At 27.7% G+C, this 6,641-nt stretch overlaps 1 long non-coding RNA gene across 1 annotated transcript; it reads right to left on the reverse strand.

Annotated features, from left to right (window-relative positions):
- Positions 1-3,674: 3,674 nt before the first annotated feature.
- On the reverse strand, positions 3,675-6,162 carry LOC122502225. The gene is made up of 3 exons (XR_006301622.1): positions 5,802-6,162; positions 4,820-5,461; positions 3,675-4,723 (listed from the first exon to the last, which is right to left on the reverse strand). It is a non-coding gene; the product is annotated as an uncharacterized LOC122502225 (long non-coding RNA).
- Between the last annotated feature and the right edge of the window lie 479 nt (positions 6,163-6,641).

Below are 6,641 nucleotides of genomic sequence, written 5' to 3' on the forward strand. Positions count from 1 at the left end.
TTGATTTGTAAAAAAATATTAATAAAAAATTCTGAATAAGTTATTTTTTTCAAAAATTTTTGTTTACATTTTTTTCAAATTAGTTATATTTCTAAATATATAATATTTTATTAAAAAACTTTCAAATTATTAAAAATTTAATTAAATTGTATTGTGAACAAATACAATAATTTATGACCTGAAATGGACCGGGAAATGACCGTGAATTTTTCTATGAAAAAAGTGGCTACCCTGAAAAAGAACTTATGAAATTAACAGAATTTTATGAAAAAACTGTTGGGATAGAAAAATGAATATTTTATTCAATGAAATATTGAAAATGGTGAAAATATGATAATAATTATTTAATAAATAATTATTGATAATGTTTTTCAATATTGCACAAATTGCTTGTTGAAATGTTTATTTATCCATCCCAAAAGTTTTTTCATGAAATTCAGTCAATTTTATAAGTTCTTTTTACAGGAATCGAAAATATACACAGTTAAGTCAACTTTTAGTCGATCAAATTCGCAAAGGAGTGTAAATAATATACACTTACTGCTTATTTGTACCGGCAATTCTCGACGAATATTTTAAATATTCTTCACGGGCATGGGTCTCTATGATGCTCCCACCGTGATAAATAATGTCTCCTCTTAAAATTTTGTTGAAGTGAACGCACCACTTATTAATGCAGTTAATAATGAGCATTTCTAAAAACTTTTGTCGAATACATTCCTTGTGGCGTGAACATGTTATCCACTCAAAATCCATTTTTAATAATAGAAATTGCAATAAAATGCTGCACAAATTTCTTCGGAAACAATTTTGAGGCAATTTGCGAAAAATAAATGTCGTGGCTCTAAGATATCCTCTTTCGAAGAAATCCATCGCACGTTCATTTATAGTTTTCACAAAATTGTTGTCCTCAGTCCCAAGAAATATTGTGTAGCATTCTTTACAAGTCGGACAGTACTAGTAGTCGGACACTTTCGTGTTTTTTCGCAAATAAATAATAATGCATTGTGATAATTACTTTAAAAAGTATACTAGACGAATGTGTGAAGTTTATATTTTATTAAAATAGTGTTATTTTCGAAAATAATTAAACAAGAAATATTTTATTTAATGCTTTAAAAATCATGGTGTCCGACTATAGATACAACCATTTTCGAGTAGCGCGATGAGTGGCACAAAGTTTTGTTGATAATTAATCATAAATTTTAAAACTTATACGATTTAAATATTATATTAATAACTTCTAATATGGTTTAATTCCATTTTCCAGCCGATAGCAATTAAAAAATTATCTGTTTTACTTTATAAATCCAAAATATCTGACAGATGTCCGACTATAGAAACAAAGGGAAAAAGTGTCCGACTACTAAAGCATTCGTAATTTTTCATTAAAATGTTTATATTTTATTAAATACTCAAGTATTTGTAACAAATTTACACGATTTTTAATCCTGAAGAACTCATTTAATTGATAATGTGCTTATAAACACAGTAGATATTTGCTATTTCAAGAAAAAAAGCATAATTTAAGATTGTATCCTTAAGTGTCCGACTACTAGTGCATTTACCCTATACAAAATAGTAATAATTATTATACATTGTATATAATAAATTATATATATATATATATATATTATTAAAATTCAATTCTACAAATAGTTATATTATAATCCTGAAAATAAAAAATCATGTTTTAAAATTCAAAGTAAACGCATGCGCTTAACCGCAAATTTGTTTAGCTTCTATGACAGCGACATCTGCACCTTTTACCTAGAACTATAGTTATAGTCTCCCTCTCATATAATTGTACACTGTAAAAAAATCTGGTGTAAAATAACACGAAACTTGTAATTTCACACATCAAAATTATAGGTTGTACGTAGTAAATTTATTTCGTTCCAAAAGTAGTTTTACTATTTTTAATAATTTTACATTATACGACTATGTAATTTAATAGTTTTGTGTAAATTTACTACGTCCGACGTAGGAAAATTTGATCACTATGTCCGACGTGGTATTTTTACATTGCGTGTATTTCTACACTTTGACGTAATATTACGTCGCACGATCTGTACAATTACATGGCGAATGTAATTTTCTTATTCCTTTAAGATTTTCAAAAAATTTTCAAGTTTTTATAAATAACTCTAAAAAAGTGTATATAATGTACATTTATAGAAAGTATATGCTAATTTATAAGTAAATAATAATATAACAGAAAGTTTTGGGCTATATTTCATAAATACAAAAAGTTACGACTGAAAATATTATTTCAAAAAATATTTGCAGGTTATGTAGATTACAGTCGGCGTGTAAAAATACCACGTCGGACATAGTGACCAAACTTTCCAACGTCGGACATAGTAAATTTACAGCAGATTTTTTTACAGTGTACATCCTCCACTGTGAACAGGAGGTCCAACTCCGGTAGTGGGGGTACGTGATAATTTGGTTTCCGGCAATAGGCCGAGAAACTGAATACCCTAAGAGGCGCGGTAGCCTTCTGCGCATACCCAACACATGCTTACAGTCTTGTATATGTAAGTTTCCATGTTCTTGTCGTGTGTCAAGTCGTGTGTTTTTGTTGACATCGGTTTTGACATTTTAAATTAAATTGTGTTATGTGTTGTGATTAGTATTGTTAAATTTCCGAAATGTGATTACATTATTATAATACAGTTTTTTAAACAATGAGTGGAAAGTGTGCAATTAAAAGTTGCAAAGAAGACAAGGAAAACAGAAATTGTCATATTTTTAGGTTACCGGACTATGAGGTAGTACATGAATAGCATTCATATAACTTTTTTATTTTTCTTGCTTAAATAATAACTAGATTACTGAATATACATATGAGAAATTAAATATTAAAATATTAAATATTAAATATTAAAAAGAAAATTAAAGTGATATGTATTTTCAAAATATAAAACATGTGCATTTTATAAACAATATATTTATCGTTTTGTTACATTAAATAGATTCGCATGGGTAGTGCAAAATCTACTATATTTATATCAAACAAAAAATATATATTTATTGTTTTGTTTATAAAATTTAAATATTGTAAGGTCATAAAAATAAATTACTTTTATTCAGTTGATTTGTAAAACTTTATTTCTATACAAATTAAACAATACATACACATAAATAAGCCATGATTCGATTAAATAATTGTAGCTTATAGAATTCATACAGAAATTGTTCAAATTTCAACTTCTCATACACAATTTCATTTATAATCAAAAGTATGACTATTATAAATTTTCAATTTAATAAAACAGTTGAGTATAAAGAATTAATTAATTTAGCCCTCTCTTTAACATTTGTCAATGTGAAGCGATTTTTACATGATAATTTGGTAAAATAATGTATCGACTACTAATATTAAACACTTTGATTTTATTCAAAAGAAGGGACAAATCGCCTTGTATTGACAATTATTTATGAGGATGGTCATTTTTAAATATAATCAAAATATTATGCAAATAGATGTAAATAAACCCTAATTCCATTAAATAATTGTAGAAAAAGTAAAAAGTTCCTGACTATTATAAGTCAAATTTTACAGAAATAAATCATTCAATATAAAAAAATAATTGATCAATGTATATAAATAAATAAAACTTTTGAATTTAAAGTATAAAAAATAAATATATACAATTACAACACTTTCAAATGTACAAATTAAATTTTAACCAGGGACCGATACTGAAAGGAAAATTAAATTTAAAAATATTTATTATTTAATTTAATTTAAAAAAATTAAATTAAAATATTCATATTTTTAATGCAGTTTCGGATCAACGCGAAAGTGAATTAACAAAATGAATTTAGATTCGTGTCGATTTAAAATTTATTTTGTTAATTTACTTTTGTATTTAATCTGATACTAAGACAAAACTAGACTTTCATGATGGTCCTTGATTTTAACAAAATTATAGTGCTCCTAACTTTTAGAAAACTTTTTGTAAAAATTTCATAATTCTACCTAATGTACAGTATGACATTTCAATTCCAATATCTTTCATTTCGCCGAGTAAGAGTAAATTTTTATATTTTGTAATAAAATTCGCTAAAAAGTTTAAAAATATTACGAGGTAATTCAACATTTACTAATATTCATACCAGAGCAGAGAAAAATTTAAATTAAACGTTTGCATCATGAAAATCCCCACACTACCTATATTATAACAATATTTTATGTAATTTTATATTTACTCAGCATCTAAGCAAAACATTAAATTAGAAGTAAAACTATTATTTATTATTTCTAAAATATTTTCAATGACAATTTGCGTTTGAGGTTTATCAAATGTCATCCAATTAACTAATTTTCTATTATAAATTATTTTAATATTCAAGTTTGTTTCTAAAATTACTGATAAATAATTATTTAAATCGTTTTCAATTCTCAGGAATTGTATATTTTTACCTTTTTCTATTGCGTACATCCATTTTTTATTTGGCAGTTTAAAACTATCCATTTTTTGTTCCAGAAGACTGTAGAGAGGTTCTGAATATTTTTCCATACTTCGATTAATTGTTGATAGATTTTCTTCAGTTTTTCCTTTTTTTTTACTAATTCCTGGTCAGCGGAATGATAAACTTTTCTCGTTTGCAATTTTTTGGAATTTTATAAATGCACATTTTCCATTTTCATAAACTTTTCCCTTACATTTAAAGGTTATGTTCATTCTGCTTCCTCCATTCCTCTTCTCATTTTCTACATACAACACAGGCAACATTTGATTAAATATATTTAAAGAATTATTTTACGTTTAAACTATTATACTTTTAAAGTATCTTAAATATTACATACCTTGTGTATAGGAATTGCAACAAAAAATTTATAATATATAAAACCACTCTGTTTTGGAGCTTGTCATTGTTCGACGTTCTAATACTAATGCGAAGCAGACACACATGGAATTATAGAAACTTGTAATAGTGTTGGGTGCGCAGAAGGCTACCGCGCCTCTTAGGGTATTCAGTTTCTCGGCCTATTGCCGAAAACCACAATCATACGTATTTGTCCTGTACCCCCCACTACCGAAGTTGAATCTCCTGTTTCTAGTCTTCTTGGCAGGGATGGGTACGTATTATACATGATGTATTATACCTGGTTTTCTACACGTATAATACGTGGTATTATACATCTTTAGTTTTCTACGTATGTCATGTATTTTACATACATTGCGTGACGCGCGGGATTTTTAAATTTTAGACAAGAAACATGTGATTTTAATAGTATATTAAATAAATTTTAAACATAATTTCAATTTAAAAATTTATTAATTAACATTGAAAAGTTTTTTTAAAATTTATGTTTTAAAGAAATAGCACACAAACAAAGTTCTAACTGTTCGTGGTCAGGTCAGGTTGTCTGCTGCCGCCAGACCCATTTATAGGTTATACATCTCCATGTGCCAGGCCATGTGTCAGTGATTGTTGTACAATATTGCTTTTTTTAAAATAAAAAAAAATTAACAAAAGAGGTGGAAGGCCGAAACACAATTCCTGGGAGGAATTGTGTTTTATTCCCAAAAATAATAAAGGGAAAAATGTTGCCCTGTGTCCTATTTGCAACAAAACATTGCAAAATACAGCTATAATAATAATTTAGTACTTTTGTATGAAAAAGTTTATTTGAAACCCGTTTATTTTCAAATAAATAATAAATTAACGTGTCTTTTTAAAATTGTTCTATATAAATATATAATACAAGTTATGAAAAAATGTGTGTAAAAAACCATATGAAAAATCAATAAATATATATTATACGCATTTTTTTGTAAACTTACCTTATATGTAACCTTTTTTGGTTTTTTCTTGGTATTTTTAGCAACAATTTAGTAATGAAAACCAGGAAACAAATAAAAAATAATCAAACATATGATTTTTATTATTATTGTGAGGTTTGTACGCATGCGCAGAACTGGACATGTATAATACCAGGTTTTCTACAATTTTCTACGTATTATACGTCATTTATGTATTATACGTAGAAAACTCCGAAAAAAACACTTTTACCCATCCCTGCTTCTTGGTCCTCCGGTAAATCAGCTGATGGCAGCCATATTGGATTTCCCCCACCCAACTTGAACTACCTTGTTCGAGAGAGTGAGAAAAAGGCGCGAATATTTAAAAGAGGGATAGGTAAGAATGGAAAGGTTATGACGTGCGAAGACTGTATGGATTAATGGAGCTAGTGCACGGAGAGAAAAATCAAGCGTTTGTAGTATGGACAGTTAAGCTTATTTCGTAAAAGAATGCACATGCGCAATATGCGTAAAACTTCTGCTGTATTTGTATAAATTTCTACGTTATCAGCATAAAAGTTCTACCTGTAACGCATGGGACGTCAGTATACTACGATTGCAAGAGATCCATGCTTTTTTAGTATATGTTTCATGCAACTGAGGTATAAAAACATGCCTCTTCAGCAGGACGTTCATACAAAATTAGCATAGGAAGTCTCCATACTACAAACGCTTGATTTTTCTCTCCGTGTGGAAATATTGAAGGAAGGAATGGAAGAGCGTTTTGTGAGAGTGAAAAAGAATTTTGTAACGATTTGCGAAGAAGGTGATGAGAAGGGTAAAGAGTTGGATGAAATATATGAGGAAATGGAAAGGATGCAG

The sequence above is a fragment of the Leptopilina heterotoma genome, unplaced genomic scaffold, assembly GCF_015476425.1.
Source record: "Leptopilina heterotoma isolate Lh14 unplaced genomic scaffold, ASM1547642v1 Lhet_223, whole genome shotgun sequence".
Taxonomy (NCBI): Eukaryota; Metazoa; Arthropoda; class Insecta; order Hymenoptera; family Figitidae; genus Leptopilina; species Leptopilina heterotoma.